A 19,369-nucleotide genomic window follows, 5' to 3' on the forward strand; every position below is an offset into this window, starting at 1 on the left:
TCGAAGTGAAGGCTTCTGGGAGGAGCAAGGCTCATTATGGCCTGGAATTATCCTCTGACTTTTGACTCCACAGAGCCTTTCTGCGCATGTGCAGTGTTCTCCCTAATCCTTTACTCAGACAGGGTTTTGCCTCTCTCTGTCCTTGCCAAGATTATTCCCTGGAGGTGTTTATAAGAGACAAAGACTGGCTACTTACTCTGTTTCTGTTGTTACTTCAATTTTTGAGAGCAAACAGGGGGCTGGTTGTAAACTCCTCAACTGGAACCCACCTATCTGTTGCCCCAGGGAATGCAGAATGGAGGCTGGCTGTGAATTTCCAACCTGGAGCCCATCTGTCTCCTATCTCACTGGTTCCTTGAACAGTGACTTCCCTGGTGGCTCAGATGGTAAAGCTATTAAGAGATACAAACCACTATGTATAAAATAAATAAGCTACAAGGATGTAGTGGACAGCAGAGGGTAAATATAGCCATTATTTTGTAATACCACTGGTCATTGTTCAGTCGCTCAGTCATGTCCAACTCTTTGTGATCCCATGGACTGCAGCATGCCAGGCTTCCCTGTCCTTCACTATCTCCCAGAGTTGGCTCAAGCTCACGTCCACTGAGTCGATGAAGCCATCCCACCGTCTCATTCTCTGTCATCCCCTTCTCCTGCCCTCAATCTTTCCCAGCATCAGGGTCTTTCCAGTGAGTCTGCTCTTCGCGTCAGGTGGCCTCAGTATTGGAGGTTCAGCTTCAGCTGAACCAGTGAGTATTAAGGGTTGATTTCCTGAATCAAAGGAAATTAAAATAAAAAAAAAGGAACTAAGTAAGTTACAACAGAAAAAGAGAATCGGAGAATACGAGCACAAAGGGCTCCCCCCGCTACTGCTCTGCCAGGCCAAAAAAGAAAGTGAAGGGCTGGGGATGAATTAGGAGGTCAAGGTTAACATATTCATAGACATCTGTATCACCAACATAACCACAGAAATCTGTATTGCCCACAGATGCTCCAAAAGGACCTGATGTTTAGTACAAGGAAGTTGGCTCAACCTCTATAATAACCTCTATGGCAGAAGAATCCAAAAAAGCATAGATATGCTTTACGTACATGTTATAAATGAATAAGCCATCTATACACTGACAACAAGAAAAACACTGCACATCGATTATACTCCAATACATCACAGGCATGAAATTAAAGAAATTTTTTAAAAGCCATGGTTTGTATTTTTCCCTTCGACCTCCCAGACATTGGCTGCTTTTGATCTTTGGAGCTTGAGCAGGCTTGGGTCAGATGGCTGGACTGCATGGGGTCGAGAAAGCCTGGCAGGGTGACCTTCACTGAGCCCTTTTTAAACCTCTACTGTCTGTTGTCCTCCAGCTAGGACCAAAAGTCCTGAGGGGGAACAAGGTCCCAGGGATCTTGGGGCCAGCAGTCACCAGAAACACACACCCCAACCAACACTGCAGCACTAATTCCAATAGCCAAGGCAGATGACAAGCACAATCTAAACCAAGAGGTTGAAAGCTTAAAAAAACATGTGGTATGTATGTATGATGGACTATGACCCAGTCATAAAAAACCGTCATTGAAGTTAGGAAGTTATGACACTGGTCTAGCCACAGAGATGGACCTTGAAGAATCATAAACTAAGGGAGGTCAGTAAGGCCAAGGAAGACAATAGTATATGATGTGAGACCCTGAGTACTGAAAGGGTTCAAAGAAAAAAAAAGTGAAAGGTCGGGAATGAGTTAGGAGGTCCAGACTAACATAGATATAGAAATCTGTACCTATAATAGATAATGCACACGGATTATCCTTTTCCTTTTCCTTCCTTCTTTCTTTACACACATACACAGAAATCCATTATCTCTAACCTATACAACAGAAATCTGTGTCTCTAGAAGATAATGCACAAAAATTATATCCTTCCTTCCTTCGTTGTATACACAAAACACTGTACCTGAGATACATTATCTACATGGACCCGATGCTTAGCAATAGGCTTGACTTTTATGGCAAAATGTCCAAGAAAGAATCCAGATACCCCATAGATATGTCATGCCTGAATCAAGCGGCTGTACACTGACAACAATCACAACATTGCAATTGACTGTGCTGCAACATAGCAAGGCCATGATGTTAAAGAGAAGGAAAGAAAAGCAGTGCCTTCATTCCCACCAACCTCCCTGACTTGGGCTGGTGTCCCATCCCTGGACCCTGAGTGGGCTTGGGTCCCACAGCTGGACTGGGATGGGGTCAAGACAGTCTGGCATGGTGCCCTTCACTGAACTTTTTTAAGATCTACTCTCTGCTATGTTCTGACTTGCACCAGAGTCCCAACGGGGATCAACATCCTGAGGAACTTGGGAACAATATCTACCAAGCCTCCTAATCTCCTGGTGCTGGGGATCCCAGCTCAAGCCTTCTTCCTTCAGTGCAACCTCTTAGGATCCTAAGCACCCTGAGTAGGGTGCTGCGGACCCAGGAGGAATTAGTCTAGTGAATATGTGTGTGTGTGATGCTTTAAAAGAAGAAAGTCATAAGAAACAAGCTCTTGGATGTTTGCTCAGGCATTCCACTCTAAATTCACAGCCCAGGAAGCCAAATTTCCCTAAGGCTCTGGTTGCCCTGTTAGCCAGAGGTGGGCATGGCAAAGTGCTACCGCCTTGCAGACATTTATTATAACTACAATTTAATCACAGGTGCCAACTGGCACCTCTAATTCTCAAGACCTGGGGTTCTGTGACTGACACCTGGCCTCATGAAATGTCATGGGGTGGGTATTGCAGAAATAAATTCCAAACACAACCAACTATCAGGAAGGCAACTTCCACCGGGAAATTTTCCTCACACCATTTACTGAAAAAAAAGAACACAAACCTTCACCACAGGACTAGATGCTCAGCATCCCTAATTGCTGGAGGAATGCCATTAGAACAACAATTGGAAATCAAATCCCATCAGTCACAATGGTCATCCTCATATGTCTACAAACAATAAATGGAAGAGAGAACCTGGAGGAAGATGAATCCCCCTATGCTGTTGATGGGATGGCAACAGCCTTTAAATCAGTGGAAGAGCCAAATAGATTCAAGTGATTAGATCTGACAGAGTGTCTGAAAAACTATGGACAGAGATTCATAACATTGTATAGGATGCGATGATCAAAACCATCCCCAAGAAAAAGAAATGCCAAAAAGGCAAAACGGTTGCAAACAGCCAAGAAGAAAAGTGAAAGACAAAGGAGAAACGGAAATGTATACCCATCTGAATGCAGAGTTCCAAAGAATAGCCAGGAGAGATAAGAAAGCCTCCTTAAGTGAACAATGCAAAGAAATAGAGAAAAACAATAGAACGGGAAAGACTTAGAATTTCTTAAAAATTAGAAATACCAAGGTAACACTTCATGCAAAGATGGGCACAATAAAGGACAGAAACAATATGGACCTAACAGAAGCAGAAGATACTAAGAAGAGGTGGCAAGAATACACAGAAGAACTGCACCAAAAAAAAAAGTATTTTCCATGACGTGCAGCCGATGCATGCTCTATAAGACACACACTTCTAGACACGAGAACACTTGCAGAGTCAACTGAATCATCCCAATTTGCAAGAGTTCCCCTTTGTTAATGGGAAAACTGCAACAACCCATTTCAGGCAGGACTGTTAATGATTTAGGTAGTGATCAGCAAAATGTAGCCCAAAGGCCAAATCTGTCTCTCCACATATTTTGTAAATAAAGTTTTACTGTAACACAGCCACACCCATTTGTTTATATGTTGTCTGTGACTGTTTTGCAGTGACATATTTTATTTTCTTGGGCTCCAAAATCACTGAAGATGGTGACTGCAGCCATGAAAGTAAGACACTTGCTCCTTGGAAGAAAAGCTGTGACAAATCTAGACAGTGTATTAAAAAACAGGGACATCACTTTGCTGACAAAGGTCCATCTAGTCAAAGCTATGACTTTTCCAATAGTTGTGTACAGACATGTGAATTGGACCATAAAGAAGGCTGAGCACCAAAGAATGGATGCTTTCGAATTGTGGTGCTAGAGAAGACTCTTGAAAGTCCCTTGGACAGCAAGATCAAACCAGTCACTAAAGGAAATCACCCTAAATATTCAAATTGAATGGATTGTTACTAAAGCTGAAGTTCTAATACTTTGACCACCTGATGCAAAAAGCCAACTCATTGGAAAAGACCCTGATGCTGGGAATGATTGAGGGCAGGAGGAGAAGAGGGTGACAGAGGATGAGATGGTTGGATGGCATCATCAACTCAATGGACATGATTTTAAGCCAACTCTGAGAGATAGGGAAGGATAGGGAAGCCTGGTGTGCTGCAGCCCATGGGATGGCAGAGTCAAATACTACTTAGCAACTGAAGAACAATAAATGCCTGTTTTCCATTGTAACCACAAAGTTGAGCAGTGGAGACAGACTCTATGACCCTCAGAGCCCAAATGTTTACTATCTGACCCTTCACAAAAAAACTTGCAAATTCTTAGCCTAAACCCACCACCCAGGTATGTACTGTAAGCAAAAGAAATACTGAATAAGCAAGGAAATAAGGTACTTATAAATGCCAGCTATGACAGGTAACCAGTTGTAGAAAAGGAGACTATCATGCTCATGACTGTTTCTTATTTTGATATAAATACTGGTACAAGTAAACCAAGTACTGTTCTATCACCCCCTCAATATCTGCGTAAGGTGCATTAGCAACATTTATCTTTATTGGTCAGTACTTAATATCCCAAAGAGAGAGTGGTAATTGGTTAAGAGAAGAGGAAACAGTACCCCAAGACAAAAAAAAAAAAAAACAGGACTCTATATCCTCTTCTGAGAAAACAGTGAGTGCCTCTTTGACTGAATGTAGGTTTGTTGTAGCATATTACACACAAGCATGACTTTGTCATTGTTTTTATTTGGAGACTGAGTATAGATTAAAATGAAACGGGTGGGGGCCATATGAAGAAGCTTGGACCATAGGTTTCCTAGAAAAAGATGTGTTGTTTCAACCAGATGTTGCAGGAGAGCAGCTTGCCTTTTTTTCCCTTGTGTGTAGAATGAGTTAATGCATTTCGGTGGGATTGGGTGGGAAAAGGTCATTCTGCAAATATTCAAAAGCAATTTCATGAAACAGTGGGTTGTCATCCATCTGCCATAACAAACTGGCTGAGCCCTGTGCAGCTTTAAGCACTGTACATTCGGTGAAATTATGACTCCCGCCAGGGGTAGATCATATTTTTTTTCAAGGCTGAAATGAAAAAATCTACAGTCCACTGAACACCCAGAACTGTTAGACTGGGGGAAATCTTAGAGCCATTTTGCTGTTCGTGGAAGATGGGTGATAAATCACCCTGTGTAATCTGCAACCGACTGTTTCATTTGTTCTTTAATGTTCCTCAGCTCTTTCGGAAATAAAGGAATTTCACATAAAATGAGTAGTTTGATGAACTTTAACCTTACTCATAATTGGATAATAAAATTGGGTTCGTGCAATAATTAAAAAGATTGTGATGGGAGAGTCAATCTGCAGTTTCATGCTGAGCCTTTTCCATAAACTGAGACGTTCAGTTCAGTTGTTGTCAGAGGAAATGTACTTAAAAGATAAGATATACCATGTCAGTGATGGCCAACATTACCACCGCAGGCGCCCTGAGATCAGGGGCATCAGTTTTAAAGATTAGGCTTCGACTTGTTAGCGAGCAGGAAATGAACTGCTGAAAGTGAAAGAATTTTCACTTACGTGAGTTCATTTGTCCAGGTTATCTGCAGATCAGTTCATCTATTACCCATGCTCCACTGCTGCTGGTTTTGCATAAATGCAGACTTGCAACTTGCACACAAGTCCACCTGTGTCAAAGTAATGCCTGCCAGGCTAGCTCCCAGACTCAAAAGTATTCAGTCTCTCCTCTGCCCAATTGGATCCTCCTGGTCTGGTTTCTGCTTTTTTTTTTGGGGGGGGGGGGCCTTCAAGTCCTATATCTGACCACCAGGACCCTATATTGGACTTCCAGGGAGACCATCACTGCTAGGTCAGCCCCTGCACCTCTCTCCCTCAACACTTTCTGGTTTTTCCAACATTTCTCTTTGGCCTTCTCCAGTCCTGGCTGTGGCTACCAACCTCTCCATCCTCAACTAGTAACTGACCACAGACCCAACAGTGCAGACCAATTTCCCCCCAGGCCCTGCCCAGCCTCAACTCAGCCACCACGCCACGCCCCTCCGTGCTGTGGTTAGTCACTCAGTCATGTCCAACTCTTCACCAACCCAATGGACTGTAGCCCGCCAGGCTCCTCTGTCCAAGGGGATTCTCCAGGCAAAAATACTGGAGTGGGTTACCATACCTCTTCCAGGGAATCTTCCCAACCCAGGAATTGAACCCAGGTCTCCCACATTGCAGGTGGATTCTTTACCATCCATCCCTGGTCAGGGAACTAGATTCCACATGCCACAACTGAGAGAGTTCTTGTGCTGCAACCAAGACCCGGCACAGCCAAATAAATTTAAAACAAGCAAACAAAAAAGGGACCTGTAATCAGGAAAGTCCCAAACATATATGGATGCTATTACATGGAGCAAAGACCACTTCTATGTTACAGATGAGGAAACAGCCCCTCAAAGAGCCAAGGTGACCTGCTCAGACTCTCTTAGAGCAAAGGAGGCAAATTCACAACTAAAATGGAAGCCACTCTTGCCACGTAATAATGATAAGTATTCCTACTTTCTTTCTGTCTTTTTTAATAACTCATGTCTCTGTGACTTTTTTGTGTATGATAAAAAAGTGATATAGCCATATTAACATTTTAGTATATGTTTTTTCATTGATTTTTTCCTTCTATAAAATGTAATTGTTGTGATATATTGCTTTGTAAGCTGTTTTTCATCTCAAAACTTAAAACTTGAACATTTCTCCTCTTTAAACATTCATCAGCAATATTTTTAATTGCTATGCAGTGTATCATTGGTATAATAATGCCAGTCCCCTGTTGTTATGTGGCTTATTTCACCAGATAACACCAATTATCACTATGAAAACAGCCCCATGCCGAACATCCTTATATATAACTCTGGGCAAATAGCTTACATTATTTCACTAGGATGATGGTGTTGCTGTTCAGTTGCTAAGACATGTCCAACTCTTTGCAAAGTTCCTGCAAGTAAAAACACAGGGTTGGGACATTCCTGGGGTCCAGTGGTAAAGAAACCACCTTCCAATGCAGGGGATACAGGTTCAATCCCTGGTCAGGGAACTAAGATCCCATATGCTGTGGAGCAACTAAGTCCACATGCTCTGGAGCCCACACACAGTAACTGAGCCCACACAGCCAAATTTAAAGAAACAACAAAATCCAACCCAAAACAACAACAAAACGCACAGGGTCAAAAGTCATAGAAAATTACAAGATTTCTGTTACATTTTGCAAAATTGCTTTCCAGAAATACTGAAAAATTTATAATCTCACAGCAGTATATGCATATGTGCGTACTCAGTTGCTCAGTCATGTCTGACTCTGCAACCCTGTGGACTGTAGTCTGCCAGGTTCCTCTGTCCATGGAATTCTCCAGGCAAGAAAACTGGGGTCGGTTGCCAAACTCAGAGCCCAAACTCACTATGATTATTCTGATTAGTTTTTTATCACTCCCATGGTTGGACTTGCAGTTCTGTGATGATATATGAAATTAATTTTTTCTCATACATTTATGGCTACTTGTGCCTTTTCCTTTATGAATTACTTATTCACATCCTTTTTTTCTTTTTCCTTGGGCATATTTCCTTGCTTTCTTATTGGTTGTTGTTCAGTCACTAAGTCGTCTCCGACTCTTTGTAACCCCATGGACTGCAGACTGCTAGACTCCTCTGTCCATGGGGTTTTCCAGGCAAGAGTACTGGAGTGGGGTGCCATTTCCTTCTCCAGGGCATCTTCCTGACCCAGGGATCAAACCCGAGTCTCCTGCATTGGCAGGCGCGTTCTTTACCACTGGGCCACCAAGCTGGCAAAGGGAACTTACACTAACAGAGGGAGGAGTGGAGGTGAGGAGGGACTCCTAGGCCACCCACGTACTCTGGGCTCATCACCCCAACCCCAGATTTTAGGGCCCTTTCTACAGCACCACTCTTCCTTCTGCGCTAAAGCCATTGCAAATTAATGGACCTTTAAGAGGAAAATAACTTCCTCTTAGACTGAAAAGGCTGGCTGAAGACCAATAATTTTTCATCTCTGATTAAAATGTCTGAGGAAGAAATTGGAAATAATTCAGCAAAAGGAAGCTCCCACTCTTGAAGCTGTGGGATGCAAAAGAAATTTGGAGGAGGTAGTAAAAAAGCAGCTCTCTGCCCTGCCTGTGTCTCAGGGCAACCAGGCTCTTTCTCATCCATATACATAGGGCTTGCTGGTAGGTAGAGAAGGGTCACTGGTGTAACTGGAATAGCTTGGACAAGCAGAACACAAGTGGAATGTGCTTTGGACTCTTAGTCAGGGCTTCCCTGATGGCTCAAGAAGTAAAGAATTCGCCTGCCAATGTGGGAGACACAGGAGGCATGAATTCCATCCCTGGGTGGGAAAGATCCCCTGGAGGAGGAAATGGCAATCCATTCCAGTATTCTTGCCTGGGAAATCCCATAGACAGAGGAGCCTGCTGGGCTACAGTCCATAGGGTCACAAAGAGTTGGACATGACTAAACACACATGCACACACGCACTTGGACCTAGTCACGTTCAGTGTTTCCCTATCATGCCTGTGTTAGACGTACTTGTTGGAACTAGAAATCATCAGTCTTTTTCCCTGGAGCCTGTGATTCAGTATGCCTAAGGTAGGACCAGAAATAAGACTTTTAAACAAGGGCCTCAGGTGCTTCTTATGATCTGTCAAGGAGTTGATTCTATCCAGCACTTCTCACACTAAAATCCTCTGAGAAGATCTTACAAACAATACCAAGGAGCTCCATTTCTGTGGCAGACTAATGTATACAGTCAGTCCTGAATATTCATTGGAAGGACTGATGTTGAAGCCGAAACTCCAATACTTGGCCATCTGATGCGAAGAACTGACTCATTTGAAAAGATCCTGATGCTGGGAAAGATTGAAGGCGGGAGGAGAAGGGGACGACAGAGGATGAGATGGTTGGATGGCATTACTGGCTCAGTGGATGTGAGTCTGAGTAAACCCCGGGAGTTGGTGATGAAACAGGGAGGCCTGGCGTGCTGCAGTCCACGGGGTTGCAAAGAGTCGGACGCGACTGAGCGTCTGAACTGAACTGAATGTATATAGATCAATATTTTTACCACAAACAAATAAAAACTATGAACAAAACTATATTTTTAAAAAATTATGTTTAAAAACAACAGAGAGGGGACTTCCCTAGTGGTTCAGTGGTTATAATTCTGTGCTCCCAATGCAGAAGATACAGGTTCAATCCCTGGTCAGGGAAGATTCCTGCCACATGTTATGGCCAAAAACTAAAACAAAACAGAGTTATCAAAGGTGGTAAGATCTTAAGGCACTGAGATCGCACAGAGATCGCACAGGAAATCACAAGAGGGGAACCTGATATTTGGCACAGCTTTTTGCCTTGAGACATTTGCTAATTCTTAAGAAACCTAAAAGCAGAGACGAGCTTTGTTGAAACGGATCACTGAGGAAGCCAAGAGAAGGAGAAACAAAGTAGAAACTATCAGCCAAGCAGATTGAAGTTAAGCAGGGTTTTCGTCATCTCGGCAAACTGGGGGAGCAAAGATGGGGGTTCAGGGCAAGAAGTGGAACCCTGGCGTGCACCCCAAGATTTCAGATGGGATCTGAAGCCTAGGAATATGGACTAACCAGCAAGAGTCATTTCCGTTTTCACGAAGATTAAAGTTCAGTTCAGTCTCTCAGTCGTGTCTGACTCTTTGCGACCCCATGGACTACAGCACGCCAGGACTCCCTGTCCATCACCAACTTCTGGAGTTTACTCAAACTCATGTCCATTGAGTCAGTGATGCCATAGGCTAAAGCCTAATTTCAAATATGCTCAATCCTAGACTGGATCACAACTATCCGCCCCTCCTTTAACTTCCAAGAACAAAAGTAAATCCTCTCAGAGTCTCAGATTATCTCGCAATTCTTCATAAACAATATCTGACACTTAATAAGCAAATTATAAAGCAACTGGGGTGTGTGTGTGTTGTTTGCTCAGTCATGTCCGACTCTGCGACTCCATGGTCAATAGCCTGCCAGGCTCCTCTGTCTATGGGATTCTCCAGGCAGGAAAACTGGAGTGGGTAGCCATTCCACTCCCAGAGGGATCTCCCCAACCCAGGGATCAAACTCAAGTCTCCCAAACTGTGGGGAAATACTTTTACCATCTGAGCCACCAGAAAAGCCCACAAATCGTCCTAGGAGATGTGAAAGGCCAAAGACCAAGAGAAAGAACAGACACAAAAACAGATCCAGGGAGATGTAATAGTGGAATTATCAGATAGGCTTTCAAGATAACTGCGAGTAATATGCCCAAGAAAATGAAGGACAAGATGGAGAATATTACTACTAATGAAAGATGAAAATGTGTTTTTAAAAACAAATAAAAATTCTAGAACTGAAAATAAAATAACTAAGAATTCCATAGGTGGGTTTAATAGCAAATAAGACCATGCAGCATGTGGGATCTAGTTTCCTGACCAGGTATCGAGGACCCCCCTTGCTCTGGGAGTGCAAATTCTTAACCACTGGACCACCAGGGAAGTTCCCCCTTATTTTTTTTAACCTTTACCTCACACCTACAAGGTAGATATTATTATCATTTCCCATTTTTACAAAGAGACACAGAGACATTAAGTACCTTATACAAGGTCACACAGTTCCTAAGTGGGGAACCCAGGAATTGAACTCCCAGAGCTTGATTTTAGAATCTATACTTGTAACCTCTACGTTCCACAGTCTCTACCTAACTCCCGTGCCCCTTTCACCTATCAACTCTTGCACATTTATCCCTGAGGCCAAAAGATGGTTCCACTAACATCTCCCTCTAGACTGCTTTTGGTGGTAAGGTAACCTGATAGAGGAAAGTATGCACGTGACTAGGACTTGGAAAATCTGGGCTACTGCCCTAGCTCTGCTGCTCCATTCCATGAGTCTGTATTTAATTTTTAAATTAATTAATTTTTAAAAATTATTTATTTATTTATTTATTTTTGGCTGCACTGGGTCTTCACTGCCAAGCAAGTTTGTCTTTAGTTGCAGTGAGCAGGGTCTACTCTCTAGTTGCGGCGCGTGAGCTCCTCACTGTGGTGTCCCGGGCTGTGGAGCACAGGCTCTAGGCCGCATGGGCTTCAGTGATTGCAGCTCCCAGGCTCCAGAGCACAGGCTCAGGAGTTGTAGTGCACAAGCTTAGATGCTCCTCGGCACATGGGACCTGCCCAAATCAGGGATCGAACCTGTGTCCTCTGTACAAGCAGGCTGATTCTTAACCACTGGCCCACCAGTGAAGCCCTGTGGTCCCTCCCTCCTGTGCTCATCAATGTTCTTCCCTTAGCAAACAGGGGTAATGAAACGAATCTCAGGATTCTGGTGGGTATTAAATGCCTCTAAAGACCTATCACTGCTCAAAAAGGGAGCTCCAGGGTGAGGCTTGACATGGAAGGGGGTGAGTTTGGGTTCTGTTGCTCTCAGGCACACCTAGACACTCTGGCTGCAGGGGCCGGCAGCACGGTGGAGGCTGCTAAGAGGCTCAGTCTGCAGTGTGACTCTGTGCTGTTGGCTGGCCTCAGGCCAGCGTTCATCTCCCTGCTTCTGATCACAACTCACACGGCCAACAACTCCCACATTTTTAAATGGCCCGCCTAGCTGCTCTTGTTTTTTAAAATGGCCTGAGCAGCCATGCAGTTATCTATCTATAGGTTTTTCAATAAACTTGGAAATCTGAACATCTCATTCTCTGAAATCTCCCTTCTGGTACCAGATGTTGAGGGGATTTTTTTAAACTTTATCTAAACTTTAATAATAATTTTTTAAAAAGGATGGATTTGACAGTAGAAATAAATCGCATTTATAAGCAAAAATAACACCGGCAGCACTAGTTCTGGGCAAAACTGTCAAGAGGATAAAATGAGGGGGGAACCCCTCCCCTCTCCTTCTGTTATGTTCTTGCTCACTCAGAGGGTGGGAAGGGCAGATACCCACTTTCATTCCCACAGCAGCTGCTCCAAGCCCAGCACCTTTCAGAGAGTTTTCGTCGTATTCAGGACTCCTTCATGAGCCCTCAGCCCCCAGCAGAACATTCCCAGGGTACTGCTTTCTGTTAGATAAAGGGAGAGAGGGTCTTGAACTGACTTTTGGACACAGAGGGGAAAGAGGAGGGACAAATTGGGAGAGAAGCGTTGACATATATACACTCTGTGTGTGTGTGTGTGTGAGAGAGCTCAGTCATGCCCAACTCTTTGTGACCCCAAGGACTGTAGCCTGCCAGACTCCTCTATCCATGAGATTCTCCAAGCAAGAATACTGGAGCAGGTTGCCGTTTCCTTCCCCAGGATCTTCCCAACCCAGAGATCGAACCTGAGTCTCTTGCATCTCCTGAACTGACAGGCAGATTCGTTACCACTAGCACCACCTGGAAAGCCCCACACTACAATGTGTAAAACAGACAGCTAGCAGGAAGCTGCTGTGTAGCACAGGGAGCTCAGCTTGGTGCTCTGTGATGACCTAGAGGAGTGGGATTCGGGGGTGGGAGGGAGGCTCCAGAGGGAGAGAATGTATGTATACATACAGCTGATTCATGTTGCTGTACAGCGGAAATTAACACAGCAGTGTAAAGCAATGATACTATGATTTAAATTTTTTTAATTAAAAATAATATGGGGGGGTGCCTCATACTCATGTGACCAAGACCCCTCCTTTGCAAATAGCCCTGTCCGTGTAGGGTTCAAAGTGAGGGGCTTGGGAAAGAAGAGAGGAAGAGAGAGACACAGATATGGGAGACAGATTTGGAGGGAGACAAAGGAAGAAGGAGAGAAAGAACGAAAGAGAGGGGGCCAAGAGATGCAGGGGTCGGGGGAAGAAGAGAAGGGGAGGGGATGCAGCTGTGTGATGGTTGAACCATATGTAGAAACTTAAAAGCAAAAAACATCCTCACTCAGTGGTGACAGAAAGGCTGATAAGGAAATCAAGAGAAAACCCAGATTTGAGGAAAGCAGCCTGCGAAAGATCGGAGAAGGCAATGGCACCCCACTCCAGTACTCTTGCCTGGAAAATCCCACAGATGGAGAGCCTGGTGGGCTGCAGTCCGTGGGGTCGCGAAGAGTCAGACACGGCTGAGCAACTTCACTTTCACTTTCATGCATTGGAGAAGGAAATGGCAACCCACTCCAGTATTCTTGCCTGGAGAATCCCAGGGATGGCAGAGCCTGTTGGGCTGCCGTCTATGGAGTCACACAGAGTCGGACACGACTGAAGTGACTTAACAGTAGCAGCAGCAGCAGCCTGCAGAAGGAGCTTCCCAGGTGGCGCTAGTGGTAAAGAATCCGCCTGCCAATGCCCGAGACACGTTCGATCCCTGATCTGGGAAGATCCCACATGCTGCGGAGCAACTAAGACCCAGGAGCTGCAACTACTGAGCCACGTGTCAAAACCACTGAAGCCCATGAGCCCTAGATCCTGTGCCCTGCAACCAGAGAAGCCCCCACAATGAGAAGCTGGCACACTGCAACTAGAGTAGCCCCCACTCTGTGCAACTAGAGAAAGCCCGAGTGCAGAATCTCCAGAACAGCAAAAAAAAAAAGAAGAAGTTAATATAATTTTTAAAAAGGACCGGATAGGGGGAGAAGTGGAACTGCAATGCAGGCATGCACAGGCACATGGCCTCAGCCAGGCCCATGGTGGCTGCCCTGGGATGGCCCCTCACCGGTGGCCTGCCCTGAAGCAAAGGGGCCAGACCTTCCCACCTCTTTAGTGACCAGATGCTAGTGTGGGCTGTCACCAAGAAGGGGTTCTAACCTTGGAAGAATGCCTTTGTTTTGTTGTTGCTGTTCAGTCACTAAGTCATGTCTGACTCTTTGCGACCCCATGGACTGCGGCACACCAGGCTTTCTTGTCCTTCACCATCCCCCAGAATTTGCTCAAACTCAGTCCATTGAGTCAGTGATGCCATCCAACCATCTCATCCTCTGTTGCCCTCTACTCCTTCTGCCCTCAATCTTTTCCAGCATCAGGCTCTTTGCATCAGGTGACCAAAGTACTGGAGCTGCAGTATCAGGAGCAATTGTTTAGCCAGGAGCAATTCCAGGGGAGGGGCTCAGCTCTGGGCCACCAGCACCTGGAGAAAGCATAGTTTAGACCTCAAGGAAGGGTCAGGCAAAAACAAGCACAAGAACGTGAACTTCTATCAGCAGGAAAACTCTGCAGACTGCTAACCATCGTAGAGTTTTGCCTTGACATAAGTTCCTGCCTGTTGACCCTCCAGGTCCAATTACCGTGTAAAAATGGTTGTTACACAGGTTTTGCCTTCTGTGTGGAATTTCTGGAATCTCCAAGGCAGGGACAATGGGAGACAGGTATCTACATTTTGTTATTGTTGTTCTTGCTGCACTGGGTCTTGTGTGTGTGTTAGTCACTCAGTCATGTCTGACTCTCTGTGACCCGACCCCCACACCGGGCTGTAGCCCTCCAGGCCCCTCTGCCCATGGAATTTCCCAGGCAAGAATACTGGAGTGGGATGCCATGTCCTTCTCCAGGGGATCTTCCTGACCCAGGGATCGAACCTGGGTCTCCTGCATTGCAGGCAGTTTCCTTACCATCTGAGCCACCAGGGAAGCCCATATGCCGGGTCTTAGTTGCATGTATGGGTTCTTGTTCCCTGACCAGGAGTCGAACCCAGACCCCCTGCATTGCAAATGCAGAATGCACATGGGACCACAGAACACAACTGGGATAGGTCGCACGCCTGCAGAACACTGCTGACTTGTGGGGTTCACACCTCTTCCACCCTACACAACTTTGGTGTCAGAGTGAAACCAGGTGAAACCTACTATACCTGTAGACAATTACATATACCCTTCATGGCGGGCAGAAAGGGCTTTCCAGTTTAAGCTGAGCTTCTCCATTACGCATCCCCACATTTAAAGAAGGAAATGGCATGTGATTTCTTGCCTGGGAAATCCCATGAACAGAGGAGCCTGGTGGGCCACAGTCCATGGGATCGAAAAAGAGCCAGACATGACTGAGCAAGTAAACATTACATTTATCTCTAAACATCAGACTCTAGTTCTCTATAAAAGCTTTCCTATGACTTTAACATGCATAAGAACCCATAGGGGTGCTTGCTTACAATGCAAATCCCTAGGCTGCTACCCCTAGAGATTCTGGTTTAGTAGATGGCCTGTAGAAAACAGTTTGAAAAACAGCACTCTAGAAAACAGTGCTGTCTAATAGAACTTTCTGCAATGATGGCCATGTTTTATCTCAACACTATTCAGTATAGTAGGCACCTAATAGGTGGCTAGTGTGACAAAGGAAGTGAATTTTAAGTTTTATTCAGTTCTGAAAAGAGAAAGTGTAATCGCTCGGTCATGTTTGACTCTTTGCGACCCCATGGACATGAAGTAGCCCAGCAGGCTCCTCTGCCCATGAAATTCTCAAGGCAAGAATACTGGAGTGGGTAGCCATTCAGTTTTAATCAATTTCAATTTAAATAGCTACAGGTGATGAGGGTCACCATCTTGAACAGCACAGCTTAGGACCTTGATGCCCAGGGTGCACAGCAAACCAACAGCAGCTCCTGGGGTTTGTTAGAAATACAGAATTTCAGGTCCCACTCTAGACCTACTGAATCAGGATCTGCAGTCGAACAAGATGCCCAAGCAGATGCTCCCTGGAGATTCAGTGGCTAAGACTCCAAGCTTCCACTGCAGCGAGGAGTGGGTTTGATCCCTGGTCAGGGAACTAAGATCTCACATGACAAAAAATAATAATAATAAATAAAAATTTTAAAATGAACAAGATCCCCAGGCAAACCATAAGTCAATGAAGGTTGACACTCACTTTCAAGAACATTTTGGTGCCTCACTGAGATGCCCCATTCCTGAGCCACCTGCCATCCGTTAACAACACCCTCTTGTTATAAACAAATTCTACTATCCAACTGTATTAACAGTCTAACCCAATTTTTACCCAGAATACTGGATTCTGATGTAACTAGCATTATTGGTTTAGAAGAAATAAGAGAATGTGTGTGCATGTTAATATAAAGGGGGAAAAAGAAAGATGGAGAGACGGTGTAGTCAAGTTAGAAAGGGTCCTATATGCTAGCCAAGGGTTTCGGCAATAGAGAGCCATCAAAGATGTTAAGCAAGCAGATAATATAAGTACGGTTGTTTTCTGACAATAAGGCTCCTAACTGTGGAGGATGGGGTGGTCACACAGGAATCTCCATTGTCCATTGGGTCTTAAAGTATAATTACAGGGAGAAGCATTTGCTATCCAATCTTATTACTAGATTTGAGGAACAGCAAATATTTAGGACTTAGAAAATCTATCTATCCTCCAGCATCCATGTCCATAAGTATCTCAACCCAGATCTTCAGAATAATATAGTATTCTCTTTTCTTGAGAGAAAATAACAGACACTTTTTGTATTTTAATCCCTAAGAGATGATTTCTCAGTGATAAACCAGAAGTCCACCATTTCTAGTAGTGAACTATTTGGGATCCGATTCACTTCTGCAACAATTGTTTGCTTCTAAAGTATACTTTTTTAAAATTTTATTTATTTTGAATTGAAGGATAATTGCTATACAATATTGGTTTCATTTCTGGCATACATTAACATGAATTAGCCATAGGTGTAAAGTATACTTCTTTACACTTCGTTGTATAGTAGAAACTAACACAACATTACAAACCAATTAGACTCAAGTAAAAATAATGTAAATATACATTTAAAAAATAAAGTATAAAAAATTTAAAAAATAAAGTGTACTGTCTACATGCTAAAATATAAGGAGGATATTCACGGAACACACAAAATCAAAACAATGGACTTTCCTTCAGATGTTTTTCCCATTAGTATTCATGTGGTCTATTGTCGCAAACATGAAAATGAAGAATAGCTGCAACTGGGGGTGGACAGAGGGATGACATGCAAGAAAGTGAAGGACTTAAAAAGTGTTCCTCATCTTTTATCCAGGTTCAGAAGTCCTTTGATGCACCCAAAGGGTGGAGATTGGTCAGCCAGGGTCTCTGAGAGGGAAAGAACCAAGACATAGGGATCTGCTGTTTTCTAGGCAAAAGGGTTCCTTAGGCCATGCTGTTTTTCAAGGAAAAACTTAGAGAAATGATTTCTCCTAGTACTCGAACACGAGCAAGAGAATAGCCTGGCAGAGCACTCTGAAGACAAGACCAGAGAGATGAAGGGGTCATGGGAGGCCAGATACATGTGGTCAATAAGAGGCAAGGAGAGGGACTTTCCTGTTAGTCCAGTGGTTAAGAATCCACATGCCAAGGCAGGGGACACAGGTTCAATCCCTGGACTTGGAAGATCCTACGTGCTGTGGAGCAACTAAGCCCGTTCACCACAACTACTGAGCCTGTGCTCTAGAGCCCGTGCTCCACAACAAGAGAAGCCACTGCAATGAGAAGCCTATGCACTGCAACTAGAGAGCAGCCCCGACTCGTGGCAACTAGAGAAAGTCTTCAAGCAGCAGTGAAGACCCAGCACAGCCAAAAATAATAAATCAATAAAAATTTTTTTTAAAGAGGCAAGGAGAGAAGGGGTGGATGAAGTCAGTGCTCCAAAGCTCAGCCAAGTCTGTTAGTGGAGGGACCAGCGAAATGAAACCTCTACCAATCCCACTAGGAGGACAAGTCCTTGGATCAGTGGTCTCCAAACAAGGTGACATGCACCAGGGAGTGGGCAAGGTGAACCACTGGGGCTTCAGAAGAAGAAATTAGAGTCTCTATTTATACTTACTTTTTATCTTCAAAAGACAATGAATTAAGTTTTGCTAAAACTTAAAACACAGATTGGCATCTGCCCTGAACTCCACTGGCACATCAGAAAGTCCCATGTCCAGTTAGGATGCAAACCAGAAAATAGTTGTTGGAAGTGTGAATGGAGGTGTTTAATTCCTTTCAGCATATTGAGATGTACTGTGTTTTTCCAATATTCCCAGACATGTGATTTATGTATTATGTAGTTTTTACTAAATCCATCCTCTTAAAATGGGTCTGTGTGTTTGTGTGCTCAGTCACACAGTCATGTCCAACTCTTTGCGACCCCATGGACTGTATCTCACCAGGCCCCTCTGTCCATGGGATTTTCCCAGCAAGAATACTGGCGTGGGCAGCCATTCCCTTTTCCCAGGGATCTTGACACTAGTGTCAACGAAATAATACCACTTTCTGAACAAACTTATGGTTGCTGGGGGGATGGGATAGTTAGGGAGTTTGGGATGGACATGTCAATTCAGTCACTCAGTCGTATCTGACTCTTTGTGATCCCATAGACTGCAGCAAGCCAGGCTTCCCTGTCCATTACCAGCTCCTGGAGCTTACTCAAACTCATGTCCGTTGAGTCAGTGATGCCATCCAACCATCTCATCCTCTGTCATCCCCTTCTCCTCCCACCTTCAATCTTCCCCAGTATCAGGGTCTTTTCAAATTAGTCAGTTCTTCGCATCAGGTGGCCAAAGTATTGGAGTTTCAGCTTCAGCATCAGTCTTTCCAATGAATATTCAGAGTTGATTTCCTTTAGAACTGACTGGTTTGATCTGTTTGCAGTCCAAGGACTCTCAAGAGTCTTCTCCAACATTGATGTTGGAGCTGATGTTCAAAAGCATCAATTCATCAGTGCTCAGCTTTCTTTGTAGTCCAACTTTCACATCCATACATGACTACTGGAAAAACCATAGCTTTGACTAGATGGACCTTGTTGACAAAGTAATGTATCTGCTCTTTAATATGCTGTCTACGTTGGTAATAGCTTTTCTTCCAAGGAGCAAGTGTCTTTTAATTTCATGGCTGCAATCACCATCTGCAGTGATGTTGGAGCCCCCCAAAATGAAGTCGGTCACTGTTTCCATTGTTTCCCCATCTATTTGCAATGAAGTGAATGGGACCAGATGCCATGGTCTTAGTTTTCTGAATGTTGAGTCTTAAGCCAACTTTTTCACTCTCCTCTTTCACTTTCATTAAGAATCTCTTCACTTTCTGCCATAAGGGTGGTGTCATCTGCATATCTGAGGTTATTGATATTTCTCCCAGAAATCTTGATTCCAGACTGTACTTCATCTAGCCTGGTATTTCTTATGATGTACTCTGCATATAAGTTAAATAAGCAGGGTGATAATATACAGCCTTGATGTACTCCTTTCCTGATTTGGAACCAGTCTGCTGTTCCATGT

The sequence above is a fragment of the Muntiacus reevesi genome, chromosome 15, assembly GCF_963930625.1.
Source record: "Muntiacus reevesi chromosome 15, mMunRee1.1, whole genome shotgun sequence".
Lineage (NCBI taxonomy): Eukaryota > Metazoa > Chordata > Mammalia > Artiodactyla > Cervidae > Muntiacus > Muntiacus reevesi.